Raw genomic sequence first — 23873 nt, 5'->3', positions numbered from 1 at the left:
AGACGGAAATGAGACCTGCAGGCTATGTAACTCTAACAACGGTGACATCCTCCACGTAATCTTTTTATGCGAAGAGCTGCACCAAGCACGACAAATGCTCGTTGTAGACCAATTCAAGCAAATGGTGTCTTCGGGGTTCTTCATGAGAGAGAGGATGAGCTGGGTGTCGTTGGCATCAGATACTATGCAGCGAGGGGGGTAGATGTTGAAAAGCGTGGGGCTGAGCGAGGATCCTTGGGGTACTCCACAGTTGATCTCTGTAGGTCGGAGAGGAGGGTAAAAAAAGTAAATGTTTTAAACCAGCATGTTCGGAGCAATAGTTCCAACAAGTATCAGGCGATCAATGTGTATTTTGTGTAAAACCATAGGAGATAAGAGAAGTCTATTATACATTTTAAAAAGTGTATCTGTATGGTATTTGCCACGCTAGAGGATTTCATGATTTTGGTCCATATTCTCTTCCATAACAGGATAGACCAGTCCACGTCTAAGTATTGTTCTCAGGATAGTTCCACCTTGGATTTCTCTCTATCTTTGCGAGACATAAATAAATGAGAGTAATGAATGGTTGCTTTGGGATGAGTGAGAAGAAGATTATGTAAATGGTTCACAGGAGGAGATGCAAGAGGAGTAGAAAAAATAAACTGAGCATATGTGTTGTAAAAGCCTTTATTTAGTCTGAAAAGAGGAGGGAAGGTCAAAAAGAAGACTAGCTTGTGAAAAAGCCATAACCTCATTTTGTTCACCTTTTTTTCTCCAGGATCTCCAGTAAAAGGGGTTTACCACGAATCAACACAAACTTATTTTGCCAAATTGTGGATTTATCAAAAGTGTCATAGTCTGTAGGGGCAGCAGTGTCATGAACTCTAATATTTAGCATGAATGTTTAAGAATAGAGTAGATCAAATTTGTTGTTTGCAGATAAAAGATAAGTAAGCCTGAAAAGAAAAGGGAGAAAGGTAAGAATGCTCTAGCTCACCCCATAATGGACAATCCAAGAAAGAATCAGAGAGCCACCAGGAGAACTGAAAGAGCAAGAGCACCTTGTGATATTTGGGAAAATCAGGAAAACATACCCACCTTCTGATTTTGGATGGGTTAACTTTAATAATGAAATACAGGGCTTTTTCTTATTCCACAAAAATAGAGATAGTACAAAGTTAATACTTTATTAAGGACTAGGTACCGGAATGTTAGAGATAGTACAAAGTATGATAGGAGTTTACATCATTTTAATAGTTTCTATGCAGCCCCACCAGGATAGGTATAAAGGATGTACTTTTATTAGTTAATGTGGAAATGTTCTGTACACATAGGTCTATACTCATAGAAAGTGAAGTTGTAATAGATGGAGTGAAAGGTAAACAGACATAATATCGATGCAAAAATATCGACTGGACATAATATCGAGGTAAAAATATAGACTAGACAAAATATCGACCAGACATAATATAGACTACAAAAATATCGATTACTATCGATATTAATAGCCAAAATATCGGACCAAAATATAGACTAGACATAATATTGACTAGATAGAAAATAGACAACAGAAATATCGAAAATAAGGTAAGTTTTTAATAATTTGTAATAATTGTGTAATATAAATCTGTAGCGGGTTGTGGGTTTATAGGGGAATAGGGTGGGAAGTAATTTAAATATGATTAATTAAATCTGTAATATAATAGTAATTGTTAATTAATTATTAATTGTTAATTAATTAAAATATAATTGGTAATTAATAATAATTGATTAAATGATAAATAATTAATTTTTCGTAAAATATTTTCTGTAGCGGGTTGTGGGTTTATAGGGGAATAGGGTGGGAAGTAATTTAAATCTAATTAATTAACTATGTAAAATAATTATAATTGTTAAATAATTATTAATTGATAAATAATTAAAATTTAATTGGTAAATAATTATAATTGAATAATTGATAAATCATTATTTTCTACTAAATTATTTTTTGTAGTGGGTTGTGGGTTTATAGGGGAATAGGGTGGGAAGTAATTTAATTTTAATTAATTAATTATGTAAATTAATAATAATTGTTAATTAATTATTAATTGGTAATTAATCAAAATATAATTGGTAATTAATTATACATATTTAATTGATTAATAATTAATATTTAGTAAATTAATTTCTGTAGTGGGTTGTGAGTTTATAGGGGGATAGGGTGGTAAGTAATTTAATAATAATTAATTAATTATGTTAATTAATTAAAATTGTTAATTATCATCATCATTTTAACTTTATTTCGGTTTGTTTATGAACCATAAAAGTACAACAAGAAGAAAAATACATTTGAGCAGTAAACTAATACACAGTTACATCTCATTTTATGTATATATAGTAAATCGGTTAACATGTGGTTTATGGAGTGACAATTAAAATACTAAGACAATAATTTATATATGCACATATTAAAAAAGATTTAAGCACGGTAGAAGCCTAGGTTTCCCTGAGACAAATTGTCTACCTACATTGGAATACCTTGCTACTACCGAATCATTCTCCGTCTAGTTAACCACATTGAAAACAAAAATTTAGCAATAGCAGTAACTATTAATGCATTAGTATCAGATTTTAAAATTCTAAAAAACTCTATATAGTTCCTAACTCCTAAGTTCACACATAGCTGTATAATCCATTTCTTTCTGCTAGCAGAATAAGCAGGACAGAACAAAATCACATGCATTAAAGACTCATTTGGATCCTCACAGCCTGGGCAAGGGCGAACGGGACCCATTTTCCATTTATCTGTGTGAGAGTGCAGGGGTAGTGTACCGTATCTAAACTGTAGATACAGTTTTTTTGCTAAGACCGGTTCTATGGTGTCTAGTTCCTTCTCAAAACTATATACATTCTTGAAATCCAGAAAGCTGTCAGTGAGACTAGAGGGCCTGGCTGATCGAAGAACTTCTTGTAAGTTGTGGTATTTTATAGACTCTGCCAGGGTTCTCCTTGAAATGGCTTGGCATGCGACCTCCGGATTTGACCAGAGATTCTCCATGCCAATCCTGGACGCCTGCCCCCTTATAAATGATAGCCACTTTATCCTCCCTACGCCCGGATGTGCCATCACAATCTTCAGTTCTTCTCTATAGCACTCGAGCTCCGGGACACTCCACAATCTACGCCAGTAAAGAAGCGGGCGTGAGGCAATTGCTTCTGCAATTGGCCTCAGATTTAAATCCAGCCTTAGTGGGGTTAGTGGCGTGTTTTTTGGTAAAGAGAGCAGCTGTCTAATGAAATTATTCTCAGTTATTCTAATCTCACTCACTGGTCGGTGCCCCCAGAGTTCCGCCCCATAAAGGGTGGAAGATCTGGCTTGAACCTTATATATTTCCAGCGGTGCGCTCACTATTTTGTGGACACAAGATTTCTGCACTCTAAGAATCCCCCCCGTGGACTGTGAAAGGCCTAGATTAGCCTTAGTCATTTGGGTTTCCCAGCCCATCTTATCATTTAATGTCAGACCTAAGTAAGTGAAATTATTTACCCTTTCCAGGGCTCGTCCATCCATTTTCGGGCGTGGGCAATTAATTGCGCTGGCATTAAACACCATGTATTTTGTTTTATCTATGTTAATCACCAAATTCCTGTTCCTACAGAATTCGGTGAATTGGTCTAACACCCGCTGCATCCCCATTGGTGTTTTTGAGAGCAGCAGGGTGTCGTCCGCAAACATAAGCGCAGGAAATTTACCACCAGCTAAATTAGGAGCATCAATATTATGTACACTAGTTAGGTCATCGACAAGGCCATTTAAAAAAAGAGAAAATAGAGTGGGGGCAAGTACACATCCCTGCCTGACTCCCTTCTCAATTGGAAAAGCTCGTGTCAGCTGGCCATATTTGCCATAACGTACCTTCGCAAAGGTTCCTTCGTGGAGTCTTTTAAATTGATGACACAAATAGGGTGGAATCCCCATTGTGGTTAGTATGCTTCACAGTTGATTCCTGTCCACCATATCAAAAGCGGATTTGAGGTCCACAAATGTAAGGTAGAGGCTACCCCCTTCCAAGACCACATGCTTCCAGTAGAGTACCTGGAGCCGTAGTAGTTGGTCGATGGTTGATGTTTTAGCTCGGAACCCTGCTTGCAGATGGGAGAGGATGTTGTTCTCACTAATCCAATCTTGCAAGCGTTGTAAAAGCAGTTTGGCGTAGATTTTTTGGGTAACGTCAATAAGACTGATTGGCCTATAGTTTGACGGGGCCAGCGGGGAGCCCTTTTTGTAGATCGGGATGATTTCGGCCCCCAACCAGGTACTTGGAATTTCTTGGCCGTCAAGGATAGCGTTAAATAGGACGGTCAAGTAAGGGATCCAGATCTTCGGCTCATCTCTGAAAAGATCACCAGGGATCTTGTCCAGCCCTGGGGCCTTATTACATTTTAATGCTTGTACCGCAAGTGTGACTTCCGACATGGTAAAGGGGGGAGGGAGGCATCCGGAGACCAATCTCAAAGGCGGGGTTAGTAATGCTTTATGTTGGAAAACAGGGCTAGAATAAAGATCACTAAAGTAAGTGCACCAGACTTCCTCAGCAATGTTAGGTTCGATCTTTGCCTTACCCTCTGGCTTCCCAGTGTGAACCAAATTCCAAAAGGTTCGGGCATCTTTCACGATTAGTGCCTGTTTGATAGCATGCCATTTCTCTATTTCCCATTCGGATTTTGCATGGGAGAGGAGATTCTTATAGGCATTCCTTGCAGTCATAATGGATGTTCTATGGCCTAGTTTGAGGGCGGTAACTAGAGTGGTCTTCGCCCTCCTACAGGACTGATTATACCAAGGGTTAGTGACACGTGTCTGTCGATTGGACTGGTTTGCTGGTTTATAAAAGCTAACCACCAGGGTCAACATTAGTTCTTTATGAATATCTAAGGTTTTAACGTCTTTATCATGGTTTTGGGCGCTCTCATGTAATGTTATTAGGCGCTCAAACTGGGGAATAACACTTTTATACAATAAGGCCAGATTGTCTGGCGAAGACTTAATAGAGGCTCATCGGATTCGTTTACCACCCTGTATGATCCTGATGTTGCTAGAGACCATGTCATCCTCTTGGTACGCCCCATCGGGAAGTGGCAATTCCAAGTCTGCTACCAAGGGGTTGTGGTCACTTTCCGTACGATCATGTACATAGAAATATCGGATCAGATGCCATAGAGACATACTAACCATGAGGTAATCTATTATTGATGAGTGGCCCATTCCATTGTAAGTACTCCTTCCTGGGCTATCCCCCGGGAAGCGACCATTACAAGCTCTAAGCGAGAATGTGTATGTCAATGAAGTGAGCTGCATGACCATGGGTGTCCAGGATTTGGTTTGATAAACATTTGGGGGTGGGATCCGGCAAGCGTCATCCTCATCTGTTGTTATTTGAAAAACCCCCCCAAGTGGCTCATAATGGCAGTTAAAATCTCCCCCCATTAACACCTTGGTCTCGCTTGAGAAACTGTTTAATAATATAGTTAAGGACTCTAGAGTCTGTGAAGTCCCACCCCCCAAAACAGGGCGTAGGTAAATATTAATAATTGCTATTTTGGGTGTGTTTGGGCGAGTTAGGAGAATACATAATATATCACGGTTATTGGTGTTAATCCTTTTAACCGAAAACCCAAGGTGAACACCCACATATATGGTCAGACCACCAGATGGTCTACCTCTAGGTCCCTTAGTTGCAAGCTCAGCATAAGTAGCAAAACCCATTCTATGATGGATAGTCATGGCCCATGTTTCTTGGAATATACAGATACCATGGTTATCCACAAAGTCACACCACTCAATGCTGTCTAGCTTTGCAACCAAGCCCGCCATGTTCCATGTTATTAATACTAAATTTGTGTTTTTGCGAGACAAATGGTCAATTGACTGATTGGGGGGTATAGCATATTCTGCAGTTGGGTCTCCCACTTCAGAACTCGTCTGTACCTTAAAGATGTCACAGTTAGTTATGGTGCAGTTGACCTCATGTATACTAAAGGGGGAGGTGCCAAGATGGAAGGGTGTGATTGTAGACCTTGTCCCACTCTGAACGTCCTCCCCTGCTAGCCCCCCTCCACCCACACTTGAGTCAGTTACAGGGGGGGCAGCAAGAGCGGGAAGTCAATCACAACCGTCGAAACAAGAAAGGGCGCCGTATCTGTTGGAAGTTTCCAATGGGGTAAAAGGGATCAGGTGTTCCATGTTCCTAGTCCCATGCAGATACTCTGGCCCCCCAAGGGGCATACTGCGGCCACTAGCAGGGACTGTGTTCCACCCTAAAGTATTCCTGGTAGACAGGGGCCTTTGAAAGTGGCTCGTATAGCTAATATGGGAAGGCATATAGGTATTCCTAATACAATGGGAGTCAGGTAACCCCCCGGAAAAAAGGGCAGGGGTCACATACGATCTTGGATAGAAATAGGTTAGATCGTGTGGGGCTATAGCAGTATTCAGGTTCCCAGAGGGCCCAGTTAGTATACACCTAACTGCTTCTGGGTTCCTAAAATTAATAACAACTAAGTCTCCCTCAATGTTTTTTTCCCTACTGCCCAACCAGGGCAGGCGCCTGACATGGACTATCTCCCCGTCGATGTAATATGGGAGTGGTCTGTTTTGTCCTAACCAATGTAGTATCTTATTTTTGAGTTGAGGATGGCCCTCCTTTCTGCCTACTTCTAAGGGGGGGACACCTGTGAGTACAACTACAAAAGGTAGTGACTCGGGGGGTAATTCAACATTAGGTCCATATGGTTTGTCATTTGTGAGCTGGTTCAGCCTCCCCCTTCCCAGTTGCTGACTCTTAGTACTGGGATTTACACCACCCTTCTGGGATTCTCTTACAACCTGGGCTATAGATTTTACCGCTGTTGGCACAGGAACCTGTGCCTGTTGCGGAACCAAGTTTTTCTGCTGGATGTTATTTGGAGGCTTACTAGTTACAGTATTAGCCTTAGCAGAACTCTTAGGAGGATCTACAGAACTCGGTATGCTACTGTCAGGGAGTTTAGTGGCTCCATTATTGCCACTATTAGAGCCATTTGGAGCAGGCAGGATGGGAGCAGGGGCAATTGGAATCTGGGGTAGAGTTGACGACACGATAGTAGACTTTGGGGAGGTCATAGAAACACTTTTCCTATCTTTGTCAGCAAACAATGCCTCCAGATTACCTAGTCGGTGCTCCACCCTTTTTAAGATATCCAAAATCGGGAGCATAAAAGATCTAAGCAACTGCTCAACAATGTTCCGCTCAATGTCAGTAGAGGGAATAGTTACTTGACATGGAGCGGGAGCAACCCCAATTCCCCCCCCTTGATTAGTATCAGTCAGTGTAAGGTTTGGGTCTGGAGTTGATACTACTATGGACACTATATCAGTTGGTCATGGGACCTTAGTTGGAATTGCGCCAGTAGTCTTGGATTTTAATGACTTACCAAACTCAGAATGGCTAAGCTTACCCCTTTGGGGAGCACCTAACCCCCTCCTCTTTTTAGTAGGTGGTGGACCAGGGGCTTTGGACATATTAGGTGGTCTACCTAACCTTTTGGGCAGCTCCTTGGGTAGAAGACAAGATGCATTGTCTACATTTGAGCCTGGACTGGGAACAGATGAAAGCAAAACATTAGATGAAGAAACAATCGCTAAAGGGCCTGTAGGCGGTGGAGTACTTCTAAGAAGTAAAGGAAATTTGTCCAGGGACAATGGGTCTTCATTGGGGGTGTCAGCGATAGTATCCGACATGATGGGTATAGATGCCAGATCAATTAGTGGTCTAATTTTCAAGGACTCAATAGAACGACGACGTTCTATCCTACGTTCGGATAGTGAGTCATCCTTATCCATGTCCACGGAAGCCCTAGTAAAGTAATTGTCCAGTGTTCTTTTGGTGATCCCCACAATGCTAGAATTATCACTGTTTGATGCCATGGTTTGGGATCCTACCTTCGAGTCTGGGTCAGCAATAATAGTGGGGTGGCCCGTCCCGTCCTCGGACGTCCCCGGACGGCCACAGACGGCCCACCCTTTGCCCGGGCTTAGCCCCGGGCGCTCCCGCATGCTCCCGCGCAGCACAGGAAGGTGGTTCTTATAGAGACTTTTAAGGCGTGGTGTGCTGGGCGGGGCGGTCAGGGAGAGTGGGCCAGCTGACACGGCCTGATGCGCTCGCAGCCCTGTCACACTCCCAGCGCCCAGCAGATGGTGGTGCTTCAGACTCCCCTATGCACGCAGCGGGACCCGCAAAGCGGGTTCCGCAAGGAGTGAGGTCCGGTGCGTTGGTAAACCAGCAGATAGGAACAGTCTTGGTGATTCAAACGAAATCCCAGCAGAACAGGTGAGAGAGTCTTTTAAGGCGTGGTGTGCTGGGCGGGGCGGTCAGGGAGAGCGGGCCAGCTGACACGGCCTGATGCGCTCGCAGCCCTGTCACGCTCCCAGCGCCCAGCAGATGGTGGTGCTTCAGACTCCCCTATGCACGCAGCGGGACCCGCGAAGCGGGTTCCGCAAGGAGTGAGGTCCGGTGCGTTGGTAAACCAGCAGATAGGAACAGTCTTGGTGATTCAAACGAAATCCCAGCAGAACAGGTGAGAGAGTCTTTTAAGGCGTGGTGTGCTGGGCGGGGCGGTCAGAGAGAGCGGGCCAGCTGACACGGCCTGATGCGCTCGCAGCCCTGTCACGCTCCCAGCGCCCAGCAGATGGTGGTGCTTCAGACTCCCCTATGCACGCAGCGGGACCCGCGAAGCGGGTTCCGCAAGGAGTGAGGTCCGGTGCGTTGGTAAACCAGCAGATAGGAACAGTCTTGGTGATTCAAACGAAATCCGAAATTGTTAATTAATTAATAATTGTCCATTAAATAAAATTTAATTGGTAAATAAAAGTAATTGGTATTGGAAATAAAATTTAATTGGTGATAATATTTCTATTAATTATATTTAATTATGATTTTTTTCCTTTTGCTATTGTTGCACTTACTAGAGTGGGAATAGTAATTTTTACCCCTATGCTATCCATCGTTTTCCTACTGTTGCAACCACTGGAATGGGAATAGTAAATTTAATCCCTACACTATCCAGCGCTTTCCCTACTGTTGCACCCACTGGAGTGTGAATAGTAATTTTAACCCCTACGCTATCCAGCGCGTTCCCTACTGTTGCACCCACTGGATTGGGATTAGTAATTTTAACCCCTACGCTATCCAGCACTTTCCCTACTGTTGCACCCACTGGAGTGGGAATAGTAATCTTTACCCCTACTCTATCCAGCGTTTTCCCTACTGTTGCACCCACTGGAGTGGGAATAGTAATTTTAACCCCTACGCTATCCAGCGCTTTCCCTACTGTTGCATCCACTGGAGTGGGAATAGTAATTTTAACCCTTACGCTATCCAGCGCTTTCCCTACTGTTGCACCCACTGGAGTGGGAATAGTAATTTTAACCCCTACGCTATCCAGCGCTTTACCTACTGTTGCACCCACTGGAGTGGGATTAGTAATTTTAACCCCTACGCTATCCAGCACTTTCCCTACTGTTGCACCCACTGGAGTGGGAATAGTAATCTTTACCCCTACGCTATCCAGCGTTTTCCCTACTGTTGCACCCACTGGAGTGGGAATAGTAATTTTTACCCCTACGCTATCCAACGCTTTCTCTACTGTTGCTCCCACTGGAGAAGGGATAGTAATTTTAACCCCTACGCTATCCAGCGCTTTCCCTACTGTTGCACCCACTGGAGTGGGAATAGTAATTTTTACCCCTACGCTATCCAGCGCTTTCTCTACTGTTGCACCCACTGGAGTGGGGATAGTAATTTTAAACCGTACGCTATCCAGCGTTTTCCCTACTGTTGCACCCACTGGAGTGGGAATAGTAATCTTTACCCCTACGCTATCCAGCGCTTTCCCTACTGTTGCACCCACTGGAGTGGGAATAGTAATTTTAACCCCTACGCTATCCAGCGCTTTCCCTACTGTTGCACCCACTGGAGTGGGATTAGTAATCTTTACCACTACGCTATCCAGCGCTTTCCCTACTGTTTCACCCACTGGAGTGGGAATAGTAATTTTAACCCCTACGCTATCCAGCGCTTTCCCTACTGTTGCACCCACTGGAGTGGGAATAGTAATTTTAACCCCTACGCTATCCAGCGCTTTCCCTACTGTTGCACCCACTGGAGTGGGAATAGTAATTTTAACCCCTACGCTATCCAGCGCTTTCCCTACTGTTGCACCCACTGGAGTGGGAATAGTAATAAAAACCCCTACGCTATCCAGCACTTTCTTTACTGTTGCACCCACAGGAGTGGGAATAGTAATTTTAACCCCTATGCTATCCAGCGCTTTCCCTACTGTTGCACCCACTGGAGTGGGAATAGTAATTTTAACCCCTACGCTATCCAACTCTTACCCTACTGTTGCACCCACTGGAGTGGGAATAGTAATTTTTACCCCTACACTAACCAACGCTTTCCCTACTGTTGCTCACACTGGAGTGGGAATAGTAATTCTTACCCCTACGCTATCCAATGCTTTCCCTACTGTTGCACTCATTGGAGTTGGAATAGTAATTTTTACCCCTACGCTATCCAACGCTTTCCCTACTGTTGCACCCACTGGAGTGGGAATAGTAATTTTAACCCCTACACTATCCAGCGCTTTCCCTACTGTTGCACCCACTGGAGTGGGAATAGTAAATTTTACCCCTACACTATCCAATGCTTTTGCTACAGTTGAACTCACTAGAGTTGTAAAAATACATTTTAACCATTTTGCTATGCTACGGTAAAAATATTATATATGTTTATTTAATAATATGTTTTTATATATATATATGTATTATTTTTGTGATATAATTTTATTTATTTATATTAATTATTTATTAATATTACTTTTATTTAATAATTTTTTCTACGTTTATAATAAATATATTTATTATTATATTAGTTTTCACTTAATTTAAAGACGATATTTTGACAGTCTATATTTTTGTAACTCGATATTTTGGAGTCGATATTTTAGTACTTACCTGTTTGAAGATAGGCAGTCGATATTTTGTCCCTCGATATTTTATCCTCAATATTTTTGTATCTCAATATTTTTGTGGTCGATATAATGTCAGTGATCCGGAGTGAAATATTAACCTAAATATTTTATGTGAGGAGGACTAAATATGATATAATCTGTTTTAAAAGTAAACTTGATCAAAGGTCATATTTCACATTTATTAATATTGAACTTGTATCCTGAAACTGATGCATAAGATGTTACTTCTTGTAGAAATGTTGGAAGAGAGGACTGAGGTTGTGAGAGGAATAACAACACATCATCTGCATAAGCTGCTAGTTTAGTTTGGTGCTTTTTAAAGCCTAATCCATTAATGTCTTGATTTTTATGTATTTTAGACAAAAAGGGTTCTAAAGCAACATTAAAAAGAAATGGGGAGAGAGGGCACCCTTGATGAACACCTCTACCTAAAGTAAAATAAGTAGATGTAACACCATTTACAAAGATTGCTGCATGTGGGCGGGAATAAAAGAATAGAAATCATATAAGATATAATATATAAATATCATTTTTGGGCTGAAGCCAAACCACTTAAGTGTTTGAAAGAGGAAATGCCAATATACTCGATCAAATGCTTTTCTTGAGTCTAGGGCAATTGCTGCAAGAGACTCATCAGATATGTGGGAGGTTTTTGATAAATGTCAAATAACAGGCAAGTATTATCAGAAATAAGACAACCCTTGACAAAACCTGACTGCTTTTTGCCTAGTAATTTAGGGAGATATGATTCCAACTGTAGAGCCAGAGCCTCCGAAAAAATCTTAAAATCAATATAAAAAAAAATGTATGTCTATAATTTTTACAATACTGTGGATCTTTCCCTTCCTTTGGAATAAGTCAAATTAATGCTTCTAAAAAGAACCAGAAGATTTACCTGAGTACAAAAAAGAAGCTAAAAGAGTATGTAATTTAGGGAGAAGTAACTGAGAGAAGTGTATAAAAATTCACACTGTAAAGCCCTCCGCACCCAGGGCTTTGTCTTATTTAAGTATATGTAATGCAGTATGAAGTTCTGTGTGTCATATATCAGATTCAAATAATGTAAAATCAAGTAGAAATCCAGTGAGCTTTTGGATAGTAGAAAGATGCTGAGAATTGTGAATATCTGAAGAAAAATCCTCCGGTGTATATAATGATTTATAAAATTCAAGGAATTGTTCTAGGATGTCGGAGTCCTTAAACTTTGGTGTCTGTTGTGCAACTACAATTAACTCAATATTAAGTTTGTTATGTTTAACCTTAAGATAGTTCGCCAGTAGTTTGCCAGCTTTGTTTTGGCCACCATAAAACTTTGTACTAGACTTTAATAAATAAAGTGAAGCATTATTCGTTGATTCCTTATTAAATTGAAACTTGGCATTAATGAGCTCTGATAAACTGTATTTCGATCTAGAAGAGTAATAGCAATGCTCCAGTTTCTTTATTTTTGCTAAAAGTTCTTTGTCTTGCTTCCATTAAATATTATGTTTTTTGGAAACATAGCCAATAATATAATCACAATCATCTGCTTTAAAAGTGTTACAAATAACAGAAAAAGGTAAGTTATCTGTTTGATTAAAGAAAAAATATTTGTTAAAAAAGAAATAAAAGATGAGGTAAATCTAGGATTTAAAAGGAGTGAATTGTTAAAAAGCCAACGCTTAGGCATCTAGGGCTTCTGCTAAATATCTAAGTGAATGGAGATGGGAGCATGGTCACATATTAGAATGGAACCTTTATCTGCAGCTTCCAATGATTGGGAAATGTTATGCAATATGAAAAAATTATCTATTTTTGATTGAGTCTGATGTACTGGGGAAAAATACGTATATTCTCTCAGGGTGGGATTGCAAAGTCTGCTAGCGTTGATTAGGTTACATTGTTTAATAGTCTGAACAAAAGATGATTGAGCTTTATGTGGTATGAAAGAGACAGATGAATTATTGTTTATAAAGGGGTCAATAACTTGATTACAATTACTCACTAGGAATATTGCGTAAATTGCTGAGTAAGGTGAGACCAAAAAGAAGAGTCAACAGCAGTGGGGGCTTAAATATCAATCAAAGAGTCTGGAGCTCCCCTGATCAACAATTTGGTGTATAGCCATCTGCCATCATCATCTGAATCTTGAGAAAGCAATTTAGCAGAAAGTGATCTGTGTCAAAGATTTATAACTCCATTTCTTTTACCATCTCCTGGTATAAAAGAAAACTTCAACTACCCATCCCCTCTTTAATTTTAAGGATTCATTTACTCTAAGGTGTGATTCCTGTAAGAGAGCTATATCTACCTCAAGCTTTGACATATGCGATAAAACATGTTGTCTTTTAATAGGAGAATTTGAACCTCTGAATTTCCAAGAGACAATTTTCACAGACATAACAATATTACAGGAAAAAAGAAATACACTGATCCAGACAAACCAAATAATAAGCAAGGTAAAAACCATATTACAGCCAGACTATTCAAGAAAATGGCACAACATTGCACAGAAAAGAAGAATAATAGGTAAGGGCAAGTAGATAGAAAGACATAAAAAGAACTGGTATGCAACAAGAGATTAGGGGAGAAAAATTATGTAAAGAGAAAAAGAAAGAATAGTAATGAGAGAACAAAAAAAGAGTAAAACATACCTTAAAAATGTCCAAAAAAGACAGGGGGATCAGACCACATGGAACAGTTCACACGTCCAAGTCATACGGAAAGGAGGGCAAGGAGGGACCACAGCACACAGGACAAGGAAGAAAGACAGGCACAAACATTTTTGTAAGGGATGAAAAAGGCAGTTAGTATATAAGAAGCACATGGCTATACTAAAAAAATAACACAACAGGACAGTGCTAGATTAATCATCATCACGGAAATATGTAAAACAGAGCCAACAGGTCAAAAACTACTAAGAAAATCCTGTGACTTTGAATGGCCAGAGATGTAGATGCTCCAGAAGTTTCCATAGTCTCTAATCTGTAGAAATTGATGAAGCTCTTTAGCTGGATCGGGTCTTCATAAGTTGTGGGCTTATTGTTATAAGTAACTTTAAATAGGCAAGAATGAAGATCAGGTCTCATGTTAAAAAATTCCTTGTGTCTATCTGCCGTGCTCTTGGAATATTCTTGAGAGAAATATAAAGTGTTACCCGACCATGAAATACGTTGTGCTGACTTAACCGCTGCAAGATCTTTAAGCAAGTCAGTGTACTCCAGGAAGTACAAGATAACTCCTCTTGGCCACCGTGAATGAAAAGCAACAACAGGTTGATGACCCAACGTATAAGCATGCTTGATATTAAGAGATGTTTCTTCTGGCATATTCAACAATCTAGGGAGGAACAACTTGAAAAAAGTGAGGGGCTCAGAGCCATCTATGCCTTCAGATAATCTGTAGATGCAGAGATTTTTTTTTGTGTTCCTATTTTCAAGGTCCTGAAACTGTTTCTGAAGTTAGGAGAGTTGAGATTGAAGTGCTTTTACCTTAATATCAGTGAGCCGAAGGGAGGATATATTTTGTTCTACCACGGTTAGTCTTTCGTCCATCTGAGACAATTTATCAGTAAAAAGCATTGGTTTCCTCCATGTAGGGATGCAGAGCACTTTTCCCTTCCAACAACAAATCCAAGTATACAGGAGAAAAAGACTTTGGAAGAGAAGGTGATATTTCTTTAAGCGTTTGGTGAAGGCTTTCCCTGAAGCAAATGGGACAGAAGCCGTGGAAGAAGAGCCCTTAGGAAAAGAAGCCAGAGTGTCTGCCATTTCGAAAAGTTGTATGAAAATAGCAGAATGTTTAACGGAGGGGTGCATGGAGCGTGACACAGAAGAACTCGCTTTCTTCACTCTTCCCAGAGAAAGCAAAAATTGAATGGCAGTAAGGTCTATATATTAGGCAAACGCTGATTCATCTGGGAAAATGTAGATACTCCACATGAAAGTAAGCAAAAGTGAGCTCCTAGAAACCGCAAAAGAAAGTAGGAAGACACATCCAGACAGGAAAATGTGCTGAACTGTAGGTCCCTGTAACAACCAAGAAGAAGTATCCAAAAGTAGCACTAAATGTAGCTGTAAAAGAACATGGTGGAGAACAAAGAAAAGTCTGTAAGACAGGCCATCCAGGAAAGCAGCCAACTCAGCAAAATAGAATAGAGAAAACAATATGCAGCATGTTGATGGTCAGTCGACCACGAAGACAACTTCAGAGATGCCCCTCCGTTTTTAGGAGCTGTTGCTTCATAAAATGGTGGTCACCACCACGTTGAGAAGACCCAGATCTCCGAGCCAAAATCAGCAGCCACGGGAAAGAAGAAAGTTATCCCCGGTGGCAAAGGAACATCAGCAATCGAGGCAGCCTGTCCAAGAGTGAAGAAAACCGCAATAAGCTGCTGACGGTCCATGCCGCTCCGAGTAGAGTCATCTTCCGCGGGCGTCAAGCCAGGCCCCCAATGGTGCACTTGTTTTAACATACTAAAATTACAAATATTCACATCTATTTACATTTATCCACTACATATAGATACAATTAACCATAAAAAATAGATGTTGCCCTTCTGTTAAACATTTTCCTTACATACGCTTGGGAACTTTGAGTTTGGTGTTATTTAGAACAGAATTGACAATTTAATTGAATAGTTAGTAGGAGGGGGCTAGAATGATTGATACACTTTACGGGGGAACTGTAAGCTACTCAGATTTTGTTTTGTGGGATGAGGTGACACTGATTATTTACGTGTCAATTTCTTAAGGAGGAGGAGAATGGTGTTGCACTTGGGGTATTTGATTTTGTAAGAGAAAAGGTAATATTGCACTTGTTACATTAGAATACTATGAGATAGGCAGGGGCTACGATGGAACTATAGTATGGGGTATTGAAGTATTGTGTGGCAGGGAAGGGAACTTTGTCACATATGGGGTACTGGTGTGATAAGCAATACGGAGGTGATATGATTATATCTCGTACTTCTGCAGGGAACAGAAGTGAAACTCCAGACACATTTGTGGGGTGAAAATGTTCTATTACATGAGTTTGTGGATGTTCACAAATTTTACATGACATTCCTGTCCTCGAATCCCCACACTATACCTCTTGGAGCAGATGTAATCTTATTACACCACAATGGTAAAATATTACATGTGAGTAAATTAATTTAAGAGCTCAAATTATGATCTTGTGAATTGCAAAAGTGAATTTGCACTTACAACATCACTATTTGCACACATAAGTTAAACGTAGGTGTGCAAATGGCATTGCAGGCACAGTGTTTTGGTTGTTAGGGATGATGCGCGAATGTCTGTACGAGTATTTTTGTATTGTTTGTAAAATGATTACACATAAAAACAGATTGTGATTTGTGACATGTAAAAGTTCCAAATAGAGTAATTGTAAAAAGATAATGCCAGCAATGCGCAATGTCATCAAAGTGTCATTAAAGTGCACAACCCTCTATATTGTTTCATTACACTCTATGCACCCTGCATGGTTAATTTGGATCACCCACAATCACACACAACAACAGATATTTAGGGGTATGCCACAAGTGAGGAGACCTGAGCAATATTATTTCAGGAAAACAAATCCCTGCAAAGTAATACAGCATGTCGGACTTTAGAACAAGCAACATCTACTTTCAGGAGGTATTTATAAACTGCAGCTTGGTGTGTGAATATGGAAAAACTGGTTATCCTGAATCACCTGGAATTTTAAAATAAACATACTTAGGGACAGATTTACAAGCCCCTTGCGAGACTTTTGCGCCGCCATTGTGTCACTATTGTGATGCAGCTGTGGCGTAAACAATGTGGCCAATTTCACTGCGCCACTTCTAAGATGCCACTGCTACAAAACCTTATGCCTGCTTGAAGCTGGCGTAAGGAGTGACGCAGTGCAATAAGTAAAGGCGTCGACATGCATTACTGGAGTTGCATCATGCTTGTGATACGACTCAAGCAATGCATGACCTTTGGGCCAACAGACGCATCTGTCAATCCTTGCGCCATGGTGCGCCGGATTGTAAATATGGTGCATCCATGGTGGCGCAAGGGTATTGCAGGCTGGCGCAGGGAAACTGAAGCATCTCTACAGATGCATCAGTTTAGATGCATCAGTTTCTTGCAAATCTTCCCCCAAGTTTGCACATGACATCCAACCATAATCAATGTCCTCGCCAATTGCATATTTTGGTGTTTTTTTGTGCCATGTAGAGATGAATGACTGTCCCCTGGAAGGGTGCTGTGCAGTTGACAATTATGTGCATTTTCTTAGAAATGGTGCACCTACAAGGCTTGAGTGGGGAAGCAGAATGTAATGCAGAAAACAACATATTTTTACTTTGGACTTCTGGTGTTAGGCCATCTCTTGAAAATAGATTTGAGCTTTATTCTCAGGTGCCCAGCTCTTGAAACAAGTTTTGTTTCGATGTAGCTGGAGTAAGGCACTCTGAACAGTTTCAAGATGGAATAAATGGATTATGGCTTGTAATACAGTCCGGGATCCAAAAAGAAATGTTCCCTATCTTTTTGGCTAGAGTATAAAATGTTTGGTGTTTAAACTGTTTTTACTCTTTGGATAACATATGCTTAAACAGTTTATTTTGATTGCCATGAGAAAGGAGAGTAATTGACGTGTATCATCCTGAGTCACTGGTTTCATACATTCATTTACTCACCCCCAGGTACTTTTTGAACCACAGGAGCCAGTAGGACAGTCGCACAATTCTACAAAATCATTTTAGCGATGGAGGAAATCTGAAGGGAAGTGTCTCAAGCCCTGATAGACCTCAGGTGTGTATACTCTGGGCCTGTACCAGAGAGCATCCCAGGAGTCTTTCATCTTCTTGGTTCAATTATTGCACTGGAGAAGAAAGTAGAACATGTGAGAGAGAAGAAACCCCACAGGAATCGGCTCTGTAATTTGGCAAAACTAGAGCCATGTCTGGTGTGGTGAGCAGAAGCCTCCAGGACTGTGAAGGATGGTAGGCACACTGTGTGGTTCTCATCTGTAAAGCTGTGTGGATGCCCCCCCAGTGAGAAATAGGCACCTCTCCATCAGGATTGCTGTATATGGTGCATCAATAACTTTCAGAATTGAGAATTTGTTGTTATTGTTATAAAGCCTTTTATTGCGCGCTCTATTACTCAGGAGTATCCTGGCGCGGTGAGTACGTGAGAAAAAAAGCGGGGCAGCTAACACAACAAAGGAAGAGATTACAGAGTAATATTAAACAAATATGTTTTGAGTCCCTTCTTGAACTGCGAAAGTGAGGGAGCAGTGCGAAGGGCCAGAGGGAGAATATTCCATGCTCTGGCTGCCTTAACAGAGATGGATTTGCCTCCTGTTCTTGCAAGCTTAAACTTAGGCTGAACCATCTGACAAAGGTTAGCAGAGCGGAGAGCCCGTTTAGGAGCATAAAGAACAAATCTATTCCGTAAATATACTGGACCCTGCTGGTGGATAGCGCGATAGGCCAGGACCAGAATTTTGAACAGAATTCGATTGGCAATAGGCAACCAATGAAGGCTGCGCAGATGTTCACGAACACTGGATCTCCTGGGTAATTGGAACATCAGTCTGACTGCCGAGTTTTGAATAACCTGGAGTCGACAGACCATATAGTCTGGTAGGCCACTGAAGAGTGCATTTGCATAATCTAAGCGTGATAAGATCAACGCTCTTAGCACAGTCTCTCTAGCTTCGCCAGGAATGAGGGGGAAAAACCTTCTGAGGGCCTTTAGAGTGGCATAACAGGTACCGGTTAGTTTCTTAATATGCTCCCCGAACTTTAAATCCTGTCCGAACCAGACACCTAGGTTCTTTACAGGGTCACCTGTTGAGTTCGGACTTTTAAAAGTAAAGCTAGCATGGACAGGTGGCCAAATCAAAAAGAAATCCTAAACAATCTCTGTGGGTGCAGGAGCACCCATTACGTACTGAAGAATTAAATTTGCATATTTTCCATGACTCAGGAGGAACAAAACACCGGAATGTGTTAAGAAGTGCTTTGTTTTCTGCAGGCAATCAAGAGCTGTGATGGCCCCCCAAATGTTTCCTGTTTCAGCACCCAAGCCTTCCAGGGTATTGAATCAAAAATCACAGGGGAGGTTTAGGGTAGTTTGAGTACTAAAAGAGATCATATTTAAGGCCCAGGTTGACTAAATTCTCATGGAGCGCTGCAGCCAAAAATGCTGCGCTATGTTACGTAAGAAGGAGAGAGCAGGAGAGCGTCATATTTACAGAGATATATCTTTCTCCTCCCCTCTCCCTAGCGGTTCCACAGGAATTCGCTGCTTAGCGCCACACACACACACCTCTGCGCTATAGTGAAAGGGTGTGTGTGAAAGTCTAGCATAGGTTTTGTACTGGAAGGTTGGGCTTCCAGGACAAAATGCTATGCTTAGACTAACTTTAAAATTTTCCCCACCTTGTATGTGTGCTGTACAGTGCAGCACACATGCAAAGTCAGAAAATAAAGCAGAAGTAAAAGCATTTCTCGAGGAAGGCACCTATTTGAAATGGGCGCTATTTTTTTATGCAAAACCCTGTCTATTTTTTTATTAAATAGGGTGTTAGATCACAAACCACTGGTGGTTGCATGTGAATGCCCATGCACCACCCATGAAACCCCCCCTTGCACTATTATGTTACATTCAAGTGAATTTCAAGCGTGCTGAAAAGTAAATTGGGAAAAAACGTTTTTGCATCAATTTGCATCACTTTTGTGACAGAAACACAGCGCAACATCTTACTGAATATACCCCTTAGTGTTCTGTGGCAGTGGATGGAACATATTGTTTTAAATTCTGAGGGATTGTTGTCAATCTAGTTCAGCAATAAATGTAGGTTAATCATTCAAATGTTAGTGATAAGCATCTGTCAGTACCAATAGAGTTGAATTTTTCAAGACTAAAATAGGGTTTGGATTATAGGACTCTTTCTGAAATTGATGATTTATTATTGTTTAGTAGTGTGCACCCTTTGGTACTTTGTGAGTTCCCATAATGTTTTCCATTGGTCATTTTGTATATATTCATAATTTTTTGCATAGTATTTCGTTTTTCTGGTAGTAAAGACATTTTCTTTATTTTTTAAAAAAGGTTTTGAAAGGACATTGATATATTTAGTGTTCTTCCTTCCTTTGTTGCCGAGTTCTGTGCTTTTAGCGCACAGCAACTCTCTTAGTAAGCTTTGGACTACTCTGTCTTGCTACCCTGAGGTTTGAGTGCTTGAAGGGGTGTTTGGCTTCCAGTTTGAGGGTACGCCAGTCAGGACTCCAGGATAACATCAAATGATCCTTTTTCTCCTAATGTCTGATTGCCCTGGGACCCTCTGATCTGGATTTCTCACAGTCTCGATTCCACATAGGCCATGTTGTGACCATTACTGATAAGGCAGGTGTGTTTTACAATGCACTTCCAGTAGTGACAGCCTTTACACTGCTGGGTTTTGGGGACTCCTTCCTTTTTGTGTTTGCACTTTCCTCTTTAATTATTACTGTTTTAATGTGGCTCCATCTGCCTCATATATGTTCTTCATATCTGTTAGGGACAGATATGTGTCAGCGCACAAAAGTGGACAAGCCTATAGATTGATACATATTTGGAAACTCTTATTGTAAGTGTAAAAGCACATGGTATTTGAGTGCCACTTTGCAATTCCTACATTAAGCTACTGTATTTGTTGTTCTTTATTGTTGATATTTATATAGTGCAGACCTAACCGCAATGATAGGGGATAACTTTAAATAAAGTAGAATGTGATACATTAATATAGAGTACGATGAGCCTAAGGCAACTGACGTGCAAAAATCATACAGTTGAACAATACTGGAGATGAGTATCAGCTATAAAGTGGTTAGATAAAAAATATAAGAGAGATGAGCAGCTGTAGTGAGTAATAAGGCCAGAGGACGGGGTAGCAGTAACTTAGTCTAGTAGAAAACTCATTAACAGGTGAGTTTTCAGGCTCAGAAGAAGGTATACTTTAGTGCCTTGCTTTTCTTAATTTTAGGAATATCGAGAATCAGACAGTATATCTCTCATTATTCGTTCACTTTCAGTGATTTGCAATTCATCCATAATGTAGGGGGGTTCATGTGTTTTATGTGGTATCTGACATTGATTTATGACTCTAATGGTAGACAGTGAAGATATTTTAGGATAGATGTGATGTGGTTTGATTTTGGTCACAATGGAAAACAAATGTACTGCTGCATGAAGGATGGTCTTGAAAGGTGAAATTATTGATTTTGGAAGGACTATTAACACAGTATTGACTTTATCGAAATTGGAGGGTACTAAAGCCTGTAGCACTGATTTGAATGCCATAGAAAGGTATGAATGTCTTTATCTGTATCTTAAGATGTAATCTTAAGTGACTGAGGTTCCAAGAGGGATGCTTAACCATTTCAATCTTGTGTTGAGGTTACAGACACAATATTAATCCAGGCTATTCCTTTCTCAGGGTTTACTTGTTTGATGGCATGAGATATAACTGAGTGTCATCACCATATTGGTAAACGGAAACAGTTTAGCATGAATCATTGAGCCTATTTACAGATTAAATAGATATGTCAGAGAATAGAGTCTTGTGGGATGCCACATTTTAATAAATATGAAAGGGATCAAAACAAATCCAATTTCATGAATGGTAGTTTTGAAGCAAAGAGAGATTGTAACCTGTTTAGAACTTTGCCATGTATTCCCATTCTTGAGGACAGCATGTTCTGGTGGAGGTAATGGTTAATTGTGTCAAAATCTGTTGATAGTGTTAACAGAACAAGTAGGCGGACCAGTAGATTCCAAGGGGCCTACTATGATGGTGGGCAGATCGCCACCGCTGGGCCAGCGGTGGCGATCCACTCGCCATCTGTACCTGATTTACCCCCCCATATTAGTATGGCGGGGGTGCCGCGGGGGGCAGAAAGACCATCCACCGCTTTTCCGCCAGTAGGCAATCGTTACGATTGCGTGCCGTGCGGATCTGGGGCATAATATGGTGCCGGTCCCGTCCACTGGATTTCAAGTTCCATAGGCTATAATGGAATTGTAATACTGTGGACGGGATATCCGTCACGTTTGTGACAGATTATCCCATCTGTAAAGCTCTAAATCAGGCCCTATGTAAATCCCCCAAAACTTTAAATTCTGTATAAGTAAAAGTAAAAAGACTGCACAATATTTTCCTTTTGTACTAATTGTAAATTAATATTTTACAATTAATGCAGTTTTATTCCTACGGTAGCTGTTTTGGGACCAATTAAAAAAGAAATATAAGAGTATGTAAAAGAGTACTAAAGGCGTACTACTGTACATACTCCAAAATGTCTTTGTGTATAGGCCTCATGCTGTGACACCATACACAACCTCTGGGACCTCTTGCGTGACAATACACACAAGCTTTGGTACTCAGAACAGGAAAAACAAAAGACATGCTATATACATAGTTTTCCTCAAGCACAGAAATGCAGCAAATGTGTAAGATAAAGATTAAAACCAAACATTTCTGATAGAGATGTAAAACTTTGCACAAAATGTATTATGAATATTGAATGTTCCTGTTAATATTAAAAAATTCTGTGTCAATACGAATAACAATACTTTCATGTAGGAAAACAAAATCACATCTTTATTGACAAATTTGCCTATTGTGAACTCCACGTCAACCCTGAGTCAGAAATACATAGTTAGGCAGGCCCTAAGGCCCATGCCCGAGGTCACTGATTGTCAGATCACAGATGAGGTGGCATGTAGCCAGCAAACACATGCGCAAAGAGCAAATCCCAGATTGATCCCGAAGATAGGTGCAGCGACACCACAGTGGTCCACTGAGATTGGCCCCAATAAATCACACACCCCGGAGGGGTACGCACGTTCCCAAAATACCATATAGCCAGATTACATCTGAAGTTAAGAAAACTTATCTAATCAAGACACAGCACACAGAGTACATGAAGTGATCACGTGCTCCCGATGCTGGACATCTGGACCCATTACCCACTGACCACACTTTGTCCACGCATGGTTGAGGTCCACATACCCTATTTTATGGCTCCAAAGACAGAGGTACACCTTCCTTACCAAAAAAGGATCACCAGAAACATTGCATTCAATGAACTGTATAAAAGTCTATATTGGACTGATAGTAAAATTAGACAGTCCTCAGACCCTATGCCTGTGACTGTGCTCCCGGCCACATTGTTTAATTAAACAAACTGTTCCTGTTTTGCCAAACGCCTTTTGTCTCTTCTTTTTTTTGGTATTTCATGGTACAGGAACATTTTGGCGAGCCAGATACGAGCTGATTGGTACGCTGCTTTGCGTGGTGGTCCGGTCTTTTGACATACACAAAAAAAACATTTAAGTGCTCCCATCTGAATCACAGTCCTCCGGGAGCCGTGGCTCGCGGATTCCACCCCTATAGGTGTTCCAACTTCCCCATAATTTTTCCCACTTTTTGGGACATCCCCTATACACAAAAACAGATCTCTCCGCAACCATTGCAAGGTCCATATCAGCGCACCACTGGGTAAGGGTCGGACTGGTCCCGGAACCCCATAGCTGCGCAATGTTTCACTTTGCCACTGTTACTCCCAGGGTCACCCACCCTCCCTTGCATCGCCACATTCAAATCTGTTGGTTCCCAGATATTCAATAAGCAATATTTTGGCTCTGGCAATATCGTGATTCCTGTAACTTGGGAGAGTGTCCTCATTACTGCCATCCAGTATCTTCCTATTGCGGGGCAGGTCCACAGAGTATGAAAAAAGGTTCCTAGTTCCCCACACACTCTCAATCACTGTGGTGTATCTGCGCTCCCTATCTTGTGCAACAGTACGCTTGTGTAGTATGTGCAGTGCAATA

Source organism: Lissotriton helveticus, chromosome 8, assembly GCF_964261635.1.
Source record: "Lissotriton helveticus chromosome 8, aLisHel1.1, whole genome shotgun sequence".
NCBI classification, from domain to species: Eukaryota; Metazoa; Chordata; class Amphibia; order Caudata; family Salamandridae; genus Lissotriton; species Lissotriton helveticus.
The sequence above is the reverse complement of the archived record's forward strand: the minus strand, read 5'-3'. Positions refer to the sequence as shown.